Genomic DNA, 12,479 nt, shown 5'->3' with positions numbered 1-12,479 from the left:
GCACAGGTAACCCATTTCTCTCATCCTATGTCCACTGTCTGAGATATGCATTTGACAGTGGATAGTAGAAGACGGGCCCTGAACCTATACGTTTCCTAGATTCTATTTTCCAGTACTCTCTCATTTTTTGATGCCAGTCATACATCTATTCGGCAATGCAAAAGCAACAGAGAGACTGTGCATAATAATGAACAATAGAAGTACTTCTTCTGGTATATGCCAATAACCATACACCATTGCATTCACAATCTATGTGATATTACTACCATATCTCACTGGCTACGCCCAACCTCGTCTGATCTTGGAAGCTAAGCAGTGAACAGCCTGATTAGTACCTATATGGGAGACTGCTAGGGAATATCAGGTGCAGTAATAAATACCTCTGTGTTCATGTGAAAAGCAGAGGTGTTGGAGCAACCTTTGACCATTACCATTTTTCACACCTACATTTCCCTCTTCTTACTTAATTAGTTTTTCTGATTTATTATTTATTTGCAATAAGTATTCGTCCTCTCATCTATTGCACGTTATTATCATAAATTCCAAGGTAGCAGATTAACCTTTACCAGGATATATCACTTCTATAGGTAATTATTGCAAGACTACAATTGTAGTTTAATCGTACCATATCTACTGCCTATGATTTTTATGTTAAGGATTTCCCATTACCCTGTGATATTTAAATCTAATTTCTAATATTTTCGGCTCAGGTGTCACTGTCATCTTTATCAGTTATATTAATTGTAGATTGATTACTCTTAATTATTCTATGATTGAGAATTATTTCTTTTAATAAATAAAAAAACACAAGGGGAGAAAGGCTATAACAAGTTTATGGCCGTTTCCTAAAAGTGTCATAAAAAATGTATATATATGTGTGTTGCTCTTGTGTACCATAATTTAATTAGATTCCTATTAAAAGTTAAGTTTTAGTTTTTTCAAGCGTGCCCCAACAAAGAGTCTCTCTTTTCCTTTGCAACCCATAATGACCCCTGCCAGCGGGCCGCAAAAGGATGCGGTAGGGCCTGCGAGTTTGACACCCCTGTTCTAGTTGATTTGGGTGATTTGGGAAATGGGGATGGATGCCAGCTCCAAACACTGACACTGGCATCATCGCTCATGTTTCCATCTTTGCCCCACCCAACACCCTTCTGTCTCTCTCATCACTGTCACTCCTCTTCCCCTTTTCTGTATTGGTCTCTCTCTTTCATCACTCTCCCATTGCCTCTCCCTTTTACCCCCCCCCCTCCCCTTATTCACCTCTGTCCTTCTCTCCTCACTTTCTCTTTCATCTCTGCCCCCTCCCTTTCGTTTTCATCTCTATCTTCCTCTTCTCTTTCTCCAAGTCAGCTCTGTCCACCTCTTCCCTCCCCATCTCCATCATCTGATGGAGAGAAATGGAGATGGCGGAATAGTGTGCCTTTTGGAGGTCTTGAAGGTGTCTCAAGCTGGGAGCAGTGAGTGGGCAGGGAGCCAGTTCCAGGGACTGACAGCACTGACTTGGAGAGAAATTAGGCTGTGCCTTTTGTCTAGAAGGCAGCCAGTAAGAGCTGTGAGTGGATAGTGGGGGTGGGGCCTTCCTGCAGCTCTCTGAAGCACATATGCTAGACACACGCCTTGCAGCATTATATAATAGAGATTTTAAAGATTTTAAACCTAAAACTTTACCGTATTCTTTCAGTCATCTGTGCTATGTGATAATATGGAAGGATTTCTAATACAATATTTAAAGTTGTCTATGCATTTCAATAGACGTTTGAAAGTGAAAACACTAATATGCATTTTGGCAGCTCAATATACCGAACAACTGAATAAAGATTCTAAAATACCATTTTTATATGGTATATATTCTATATATTACAGTTTCTGGAACAGTGATAGTGTTAAAAAAAACAACAGCATGCAACTACACAATTAGCCATTTCTGAAGCATTTAACCTAACTACAGCAAAATACTTTTAGAGCTGCACACATTTAAATTGAAAAATAGCAGTGTTCCTTTGAAAACAATTAACTTGCTAAATAAACTTCCTATTACAGAGTCAGCCAGGAATGGGAAGTTGACTTATGCAATTTAGAAAGGTGTTTTACTGTGTCTATTTTACTAAATGATGCACCTTTTAGATTAATTATGCCATTATTTTAATCTCATTTAAACAAATATTTTTCATAGATGAATTGTTTCAAAAGTAATCGTTTATTAGTGTGATAAGAGGTCAGGGCCATAGGGAGTCATGTCATTGCCCATTGCCCCTGCATCTGGCTAGCAGGTTGCCTGAAATGGGTGTGGATAAGGTCGACAGTAACAAGGTCGACAGTCACTAGGTCGACCACTATTAGTCGTCATTGACTAGGTCGACACCTGAAATAGGTCGACGCAGTCATTGGTTCGACATGAACAAGGTCGACATGGAAAAAGGTTGACATTAGTTTTTTCAATTTTTGGGGTGTCGTTTTCTTCGAAAAGTGCACCGTGGACCCCAATTAGTGCACCATGCCCCCTCGCATAGTTCGCTTTGCCCACCATTCTTTGGGCAAGAATGTAGTCCACGTAGTCCACGTGGATCGTAAAGTATTAAAAAGTTTTAAAAAAATTGAAAAAAATTTGAAAAACTCATGTCGACCTTTTTCCATGTTGACCTAGTGACCATGTCGACATATAGACCATGTTGACCTAATGCATGTTGACCAATAGTGGTCGACCTTAGTGCAGTCGACCTAAAGACCGGATCACCCTAGGAATACACTCTGCAGTGTGTAGAGCCTCCCCAAGCATCTAAGCAGATCTCTATTTAATCCTACCAGCGGCCACGTCCCCTCACATAAAGTCATGTGTTCAGGGGTGAGGCTGGCACAGAACATCAGTAAGCCCTGCTCAGGAACTATAAGTGGTGTTTCACTATGTCTTATAGGTATCAAGTATTATGGCTGTCTCTTCATGCTGAAATGCAATATGCAATTAAGAGATGCAATAAAGAGATGTATGTGCATGCTACTACAACTTACAAAATCTTTGTCACACAAGCATTGTATTTATTTTAGCTCAGTCAAGGCCAATAGTTATGTGTTACTTCTGGATATATTTGTAAATAAAAATTCCCAGACCACACACTTTCGCTTAGTCTAGTTGGTCTGGCTCTAACTATGTTGTCTGTATAGCTGTTTCCATGTTAAAAAGTGTTGATGAAGGATTGGTGCTCCTGGTCATTTTAGTCCCCGAGTAATAAGCTCTCTCCATTTATGTTCTCATCTAGTGGACAGAGCTGCAGAATCTGATTAGCTGTTTCCAGTAACACCACTTCTTTCTTCTGTATTAGCTTTCCTATGTGCTGTCTACAGTTGATGTTGCATGTTGTAAACACTAGAGAAAGACATCTTTACTGAGACAAAGCCAATGGCAAGAAAATATGAGCAGGTTTGCTGAGAGAGTATAGCATGTGGGAAGGAAAAAGAGCAATATTTCAACTTGGCTTGATTGGTACATGGCACATAAAAAAACTGTATAAATGTCTTTTCTTTTATTGAAAAGATTGATCTGTTCAACAACAATGTATCCAGATGCAAAGAGTTAAATACAGATGGTTACGAAAAAGAAAACAATCTCATTTACTGTAGATTTGGATGCTTACACAGCCCAAACTATTATGACAATCAATAATAATTATACTTTTGGCTATTATTTGTCAGATAGCAAAGATTTTACCCAGACTGTAATTATGCGCGTGGAGCGACAAGCAGCCCATAAGAGATTCACCTGCAGACCTAAGCAGATCTGATTTCCACTTTTAGTCATCTTTATGGATATTCTGATTTTAAAGCCACAGTTCTGTATAGTGTATATGAAATGCATCACCATGTCATTTTTTTCCTATATATAACATACTTATGCCCTCAGGGGTCTTTATACTTAAAGCTGGATCCAGCTATGAGTATATGAGTACTAATATAGCTGTCTGTAGATATAACTAGTGCTAAAAGAAAAAGGGTGCTATTCCTGCACACAGGCCCTCATTCCGAGTTGTTCGCTCATTAGCTGCTTTTAGCAGCTTTGCACACACTAAGCCGCCGCCTACTGGGAGTGAATCTTAGCTTTGCAGAATTGCGAACGAAAGATTTGCAAAATAGCGAATAAAATAGCGATCAGAATTTCTTTGCAGTTTCCGAGTAGCTCGATACTTACTCTGCCACTGCGATCAGTTCAGTCAGTTTCGTTCCTGGTTTGACGTCACAAACACACCCAGCGTTCGTCCAGACACTCCCCCGTTTCTCCAGCCACTCCCGCGTTTTTCCCAGAAACGGCAGCGTTTTTCCGCACACTCCCATAAAACGGCCAGTTTCCGCCTAGAAACACCCACTTCCTGTCAATCACACTCCGATCACCAGAACGAAGAAATTTCTTTGTTAAGCCGTGAGTAAAATACCAAACTTCTTAGCAAATTTACTTGGCACAGCCGCGGTGAGAACATTGCGCATGCGCAGTTTGCGGAAAATCGCTGCGATGCGAAGAAAAATAACGAGCGAACAACTCGAAATGAGGGCCATAGCTCCCTCTAGTTCGTTGCTGCTATATTACACTATGTGGGTATACTATAGGATCCCACTGAAGACGTGACAGGTATGATGAATGTAGTGTTTAGCGCACCCCTAGCTTGAGTAAACTATACTTAATAACAATAAAAGATGTTCACAATGAGACAGAAATCTGATTAAAATCTCAATTTATTTGTATGAATAAGTTAATAAATAAAAACCGAGTGAATAATAAATACGGATTTTCTGTGTGTAGCTGTTTGTTATGCAATTTCTCCAGTACCGGTACACGTGACAAATGTTAACATGACAAACATAAAACATATGGACAAACATATAAATATATAAATATATAAATTACCTGATGGCACACTAAATAGCATTTTACCCCACTGGTGATATATATTAGAAATCAATGGTGATTTTTTTGGCAGTCTCTGTCCAAAGGGAAAGTGTTTTACCTCTGTTTCCTTAATGGGTTACATACACTGTCTGGTATTTGCCACTTGGAATAAAGTCTCTGCAGTTATGAGGCTTGTTCTGTCACTGCATAAAAACTAGTGCTGACTACGACTAGATCCAACCATGCCAGTAGTTAGCTATGATCAGAGGTGTAGCTAGGTGCCATGGTGCCCGAAGCAAGGGTATGTTTTGGTGCCCCCTCCCCTTTACTGAATTGGGTGCATCTGATATTTAAAAAGAAAAAATAATAAAAAATTGGTGACAGGGCCGATTTTAGGCCTTGTGGAGCTCAAGGCGAAAGTTTCCTTTGGGTGCCCCCATTTTTAAAATTGGGGCAGTGCGCACCAAAGGCACATAACAAAAATGTAGGAGCGTGGCTTCATGGGGAAGGGGCATGGCCATAGAATAGTACCAGTTCAGACTACACTGCACAGTGGTGTCCGTTATTTACATTACACCACACAGTAGTACCTCTTATACACGCTACACTACAGTAGAGCCGCTTATACATGTTACTCTACAGCTTCTAATGCAGAGAGAGGTGGTGCAGCAGCAGCTGGGACAAAGAGAGGTGCTGCAGCAGCAGCTGGGACAAAGAGAGGTGCTGCAGCATCAATGTAGAGAGAGAGGTGCTGTAGCAGCCGGGGGAAAGAGAGGGGTGCTGCAACAGCCCGGCAAAGAGAGGTGCAGCAGCAGCTGGGACAGAGAGAGGTACTGCAGCAGCCAGGACAGAGAGAGGTGCTGCAGCAGCCAGGACAGAGAGAGGTGCTGCAGCAGCCAGGGCAGAAAGAGGTGCAGCAGCAGCCAGGGCAGAGAGTGGTGTAGCTGGACAGAAGTACCCCTGCTGCACAGCTACAAGCAGTGAGACATATAAAGAGGAGGGCAGAGCTCCGGCATGTGCTGGCTGTCAGTGTCTCCTGCTGTCACCTTTGGCCTGCCCTGTTCCATACCAAGTCTGCCCTTTCTGCTTCACCTCCTCATGCGCTGTGGTTGCCTGAACAGCGGCCCGTGATATAGCGGGTGGAGGGAGGGGGGGAGTCAGGTGGCAGGGCGCCCTCTAACTTTTTCAGCACCCGGAGCTCGCGCTCCAGCGGAGCCACCCTCGCTACACCCCTGGCTATGATTGCTAATTATTTAATAAAGCCTAATGTACAGTATATACTAATATACTATATATGGAGATCACATTCCTTTTTGTTACTTATCATAGGGAATGCTACTAGGCATAGATTTTATTATAACCAAAATAACAAGTAGAACTACATTATGGTATGATATTTTAATAAATAATAATTGTTAAACTTTATAATAATCATTGTCATATTTTTTCCATTCATTCGTACAAAGTCTATAATATAATTTTTTTGCTAAATATTTAAAACTTATTAGATTTGTGAACACAGTAAGGGCAGAAATGGGTTATGCCAATAAATCATAACTGACCTTTCTCCCCTTTTCATATACAGAATTGTGGATTATTTTTATTTCTGTAAAAGAATATTTTGGAGAATTACTGTACATAAATGCAGGTATTCTATGCGCAGATTTCCATTCATTTTCAGTCCAATCTCTTTCTCTGAGTCAGTAAATTCATGTAATGGGAAATTGAATTGTTCGTTATCAAGTGGGATCATATAGCCATCAAGTCCAATAGCCAATCTCTGTAATCACTTATTTCTTATCAAAGGTAGTGACAGAGACAGGTAAGGCTGTCAGGACTAGGGTAGATGGATATACATTATCATTATCATCATCATTATCATACTGTATTTATCAGACATCACATAACACTACAGATCATGACAGTAGAATAAATTCTACATAGAAACAGAACAAGGACATATAAAGCTGACAGAGAAGAAACAGACATAAAACAGAGGGTAGAGAGAACCCTGCCCATAAGACCTTCAATCTAAGGCATTAAAAAAGAACTATCCAGATGACAAAACGAGTTACAAATGTGGCACTTTAGATGCCTTGCTGTGACATCATTAATTGGGGAACTCATTATGCTATGCTGAGTCTTGCAGATGAAGGACCCTGTTAACCCCCAAAATGCCTTTTACCAGATTCTACCCATGTTAGCTAACAGTTATGCTTATAGCTGTAAACATAGGAAGGATTGTGAACAACTGCAGATGTGGGTCATATCAGATTCCAAAGCTGTCAATAGGCATGGAGCACTTGAAGCATTGCCATCACAAATACGTTGGGCACTACTATGGGGCATAACATTAACTAGGGCACTACTATGGGACATAATGTTAACTAGGGAACTACTATGGGGCATAACATTAACTAGGACACTACTAAGGGGCATAATATTATCTAGGGCGCTACTATGGGGCATAATATTAACTAGGACACTACAATGGGGCATAATATTTACTAGGGCACTACTATGGGGCATAATATTAACTAGGGCACTACTATGGGGCATAAAATTAACTAGGGCACTACTATGGGGCATAGTATTAACTAGGGAACTACTATAGGGCATAATTTTAACTAGGACACTACTATGGATCATAATATTAACAAGGGCACTAGTATAGGGCATAACATTAACTAGGACACTACTATGGGTACATTAACTAGTGCACAACTATGGGTTGTAAGGACACTACTATGGAGCATAATAACAATGGCACTACTATGAGTTATAACATTATCTAGGATATTACTATGGAGCATAACATTAGGACACTGCTATTGGGCATAACATTAACTAGGACACTACTATGGAGCATAACATTAACTAGGGCACTACCATGGTGCAAAACATTAACTAGGGCACTACTATGGAGCATAACATTAACTAGGGGATTGTCCCAGGGGTTCAGAAACAAATCCTTACATTTATAACTTAAAATAGGGATTTTCCTCAAGTTTATCTCCTGCTCAGAGTTGGTGAATCGAAATTTGCGGTAAAATTACAGTGAAAATGTTTTCATAGACAATTGAATAGGTGCTTTTGTCTTAAATAAAACTGGGAGGGCACTAGAATAGTGGGATTAATGTAATTTAATAATACAAATGCAATGAATATACAATATAGCAGGTTAAATTCAACTATGCTTCAGAGGCTTTGGATTCTAAACTTGAAAGTTCTGACCCAAGTGTTCAATTTCTTTGTTTAAAATCAGGTGAAGTCAGATGACATATTAATGTTCCATAAAATGTCTGAGCTTGTCTGTGAGTTCTTTAAGGGCTCTACAATTACACCCTCACACCAACAAGAATCATCCAAGAAACAAGGCCAATGGTCACAATTAATAGAGTGGTATACAATAATTTTATATTAAAACCAATATTTTCACAAGATAGACATAAAAACTTTGCTTACACAGTATTTTATACAATATAGATTTTACGTGTTTAACCAATACCTTGATCATTATCTCTATCCGGAGGTTAAAGGGGGGTACACACGGAGCGATAATCTAAGCAATCTGACTAGATTGCTTAGATTTTCAGCAAGATCGCTCCGTGTGAAGCCCTAACAGCGATAGCGATGCGCTGCCCTGCGCATCGCTATCGCTGGCGCTGGCCAATCTAACGGGTCGCTCACTTCACCCGCTGAGTGAAGTGAGCGCCCCCCTCCCCGTCTCCCCCCGCACGTTCAGCACAGATCGCGCTGTGCTGAGCGGTGGGAGAGATGTGTGCTGAGCGGTTCGCTCAGCACACATCTCTCCTGCATCGGCCCGTCTATATGGGCCTTAAATCCCAATCCCCTATAAATAGCATCAGCAACTGCTAGCATGTGCTAGTGTGTATGACCGCTTAATTTAAACAAATTACTGTAAAACAATCCCCTGCCTCAAATGTAGTGTTAAAAAAAACAAGCATATTATGCATTTAAAATAACAAAGACCTTTAATCTCTGTTATGCTAAATTATACAACATACACATAATGGAATTCTCTATTTTAAAGTCTACTTTAGAAGCTAAAAGCCCCCTACTTCAAAAATGTAACTTCTCCAAAATCTCAGAAGGAAAAGAGACCTTGGATTGTATCTTCATAATGATGTAATTACTGGAGAGGTGTCAATTTCATCCTTATTCCTCGAGAGCCCAAGATCTGGTGTGTTTTGTATTACATCGCCTCATTTTAGATATTCTCCCCTTTCTCACAGGACGCACATACTAACAATAATCTCTAAGATCGTTTTCTAAATTTTACAGATGAACCTCTGTGTTAAATATGCTGTAGATGTAAAGCTTTTTAATACATTTTTGGCCAAAATATTATTACCAGATTTAGGGGTAGTGATAAATGTGGAGCGAAGTAAAGTATAATCTCCTAACTGCCATGCTACAGGTTGTGTTTAAAAATGACAGGAGCTGATTGGTTGGCACTTTATCTCTATCCACTTTATTACCCTCCAATGCTTAGTACAGATGGGTCCATATTTATCTTGACCTTAAATAGGATTAACGGAAACTGGCCAATCAAACTTAATCCCCTGCTGTAATGACTTAATCCCCTGCTGTATTGTTCTTTGTATTGTATTGCAGTTGAGAACAATAGATGAAGGGTTTATGCTAATAAGTCATGTTGTGCCTAGGTGCAGAAAACGAGTTAAGATAACTGTGGACCCATCTATACATCTGCCCCTTAGTCCATAGAAACAAAAGAATGTGGTTTTGTCAGGATTGAAGCCCAAGACAAAACCACCATAATACATGATTTGATCCATGTGATTTCACGGAAGATATGCAAACTTGCAAAATACTCTCTCTGAAGGGAATAGTCACTACCAACACTTGCTTCTGAGTGTTGTGTATGCGGATTAGATTCATTCTTCCCTGTAGCTTTCTTTTGATCAGGACTGCTGGGTAGCGGGCAGAGTCCTGACTCCAGAAACTGAGTTCAACAATAGGAACAATGACATGCTTTAAGATTAGCTTGCATCTTGTGGCTCCCAAGAATATAGCAGGTACTGTATAGGCATGTCACCATTCTCAACCGGTTTCTTGAATCTATCGCGAGAATCAGTCGGGCTCAGTGTTACTTTACAGTCTCCCACCTGTACACTTACTGCCAGTTAAAGTCCACTCTAGGAGTAATTCAGACTTGATCGTAGATGCGCTAAATTTAGCACAGCTACGATCACTTTTACAGATATGCAGGGGGCGCCTTGCACAGGGCTAGTCTGCCCCGCATGTCTGGCTCTGCCCCCCCCCCCCTACCCCACACACACACACACACACACACACAGGTACAAAAGCATTGCGCGGCGGCGATGCTTTTGTACCTGAAGAGTAGCTCCCTACCAGTGGGGACAATACATAAAACTATGCCCATTATCATCACAGTGTGATGACTACCGAAAGCCCAGGTGGCCTTACTGTTGGCCATAAACGTATTAAAACTGAATTTCTATTTTCTTTCCAAACTGAAGCAATTTTTCTGTTTATACTGTATGTGTTTAGGGAGACTTTAGGGCTGATAGTGTGGAAGGGGTAACACTAGGAAGTGTGCATGCCTATGTAACACTAGGAAGTGTGCATGCCTATATAACACTTGCTACACCAACACAGAACTGGTGACAACTCCTCTGCTTCTCACAAGAAGCCCATGACCATTTTCAGCACCAGGCCTTGTGCCCATTAATCCAGCCCAGTATGAATAGAAGATACAGGGTGATATCCTATTAGCAGCAGTACTTTACCACTGCTAATAGGATCACTGGGGCAATCCTATTAGCCACAATGCCAGCATCCATTTCCCCAGATACAGGCACCTGAAGCATAATCCCTAACAAGCAGCTGCCGAAGTCGCGATAACACATGGGATCATGGATTTATCACCGATCCCATGTGTTTTTGTGGGATCATGGGTCCAATTTCGACTGTAAAAAAATGGCCTCTAATTGGCTACCGCGATAAAGACCATAGTTGGTCGTGATATACTGCCCTTTTGTACCACCCACAGTATCCCTAAAATATAACCACAGTATCTTAGGGGAAAATTTGGTGTTTATCAGATAGACGATTTTCTCTGTAGAATATATAAGTAAATTCTAAAATGAATGAAATTAAAATCTATTCATAGTATATTCACCTCGTTCTGCTATTGGCCACAAAATTTGACACATTTCCAGGTGAGATCTGCTTACCCCAGTCACACTATACCGCCAGTAGCGGATCTTGCCATGGGCAAGGAGGATTTTTGCCCGTGGCGCCACTGTCCCGAGGGTGTTACCACCATCCCAAGGGCGCCGCCGCCGTGGCAAGATCCGCTACTGGTGCCATGCTGTGCACGATGAAGTCATCAGGCACCGCACACCATTGTGGGAGCGGTCATAGATGCTTGAGGTCATAATTGACCTAAAGGTTCTGTGTGGTGCTATGGGAGAGACGTCATGACGTCTCTCCCATAGATCTGAGGAGCGGCGCCGGCGGCCAGAGACGGAGGGCAGCAGCGGTCGGGAATCAGGAGCGGGGACGGTGAGTATTTATTTGTTTATTTTTGTAAGCGACAAGAGACACAGCTACAGGGGGCACAGTATTGGGGCAAACAACTACTGAGGGCACAGCTACAGGGGGCACAGTACTGGGTTCACAACTACTGAGGGCACAGCTACAGGGGGCACAGTACTGGGGGCACAACCACTGAGGGAACAGCTACAGGGGGCACAGAACTGGGGGCACAACTACTGAGGGCACAGCTACAGGAGGCATAACTGCGACCACGTCCCTTCCCCATGAGGCCACACCACTGGGTTTTTTGCGCACACCTATGGCGCGCACTAACCCTGTTTTCCCTGTCGGGGGTGCCAGGCGCCAAAGGAAACTTTCGCCCTGGGCGCCACAAAGTCTCGAACTGGCCCTGTATACAGCCACACCATACAGCAGAATTGACTGCTGGCATCTCAGCTATATCGGCTATACAGTCAGCAAATTGTAAATTTACAATAACAGCACAGAACCACTTTCTGTAGAAAGGAAAGGAAATGGGGAACTCAGAGATGGAATCACTGTATTGTGAATCTTTGCAAAATTACCTGCTTCACCCTAAAACTTCGTTTAGACATTTTGCAGCTATTTTGCTAGTAGCATTTAGTTTTTGTCTGTAACCACACATACTGCAGTATGTGTTACATTCACTTACTATAGAAGTTACTGTGTAAATCATTCCAATTTGTGTCCTGTAAATTAAACCTGCAAAGTCTTGTACTGCCCTATTAAGGACACACACCTCAAGATGTGTAAAGTGTATAAAATGACAAGTACAGTAGACTGTAATACAGCATATGTGTGTATCAGTGGAAGTGATTAATTATCAGCGCTGTTAGAGCTGGCCACTATTTTAATTAGCTTCATGGTGAATTTCTGTTAACCTGGCAACTCTTATCTAAATTAGGCCGGAATCACAAAATTATTCAGTGGAACCAATAATTAATACATTCTTCTCCAGTTATATTAATTAAATCTGATCAACAATAATTCCTCTGCGCATAAGCTTTTCACTGTAATGAGG

At 41.3% G+C, this 12,479-nt stretch overlaps 2 protein-coding genes and 1 pseudogene across 9 annotated transcripts in view; 2 read left to right on the top strand and 1 right to left on the bottom strand.

Moving 5' to 3' along the window:
- LOC134886538 (uncharacterized) overlaps window positions 1-12,479 on the bottom strand; it is a 417,311-nt gene that overhangs the window by 45,031 nt on the left and 359,801 nt on the right. The window lies entirely within an intron of this gene.
- RTN4R (reticulon 4 receptor) overlaps window positions 1-12,479 on the top strand; it is a 316,821-nt gene that overhangs the window by 167,054 nt on the left and 137,288 nt on the right. The window lies entirely within an intron of this gene.
- LOC134945138 (5S ribosomal RNA) lies at window positions 258-376 on the top strand (annotated as a pseudogene).

The sequence above is a fragment of the Pseudophryne corroboree genome, chromosome 1, assembly GCF_028390025.1.
Source record: "Pseudophryne corroboree isolate aPseCor3 chromosome 1, aPseCor3.hap2, whole genome shotgun sequence".
NCBI classification, from domain to species: Eukaryota; Metazoa; Chordata; class Amphibia; order Anura; family Myobatrachidae; genus Pseudophryne; species Pseudophryne corroboree.
The sequence above is the reverse complement of the archived record's forward strand: the minus strand, read 5'-3'. Positions and strand labels throughout refer to the sequence as shown.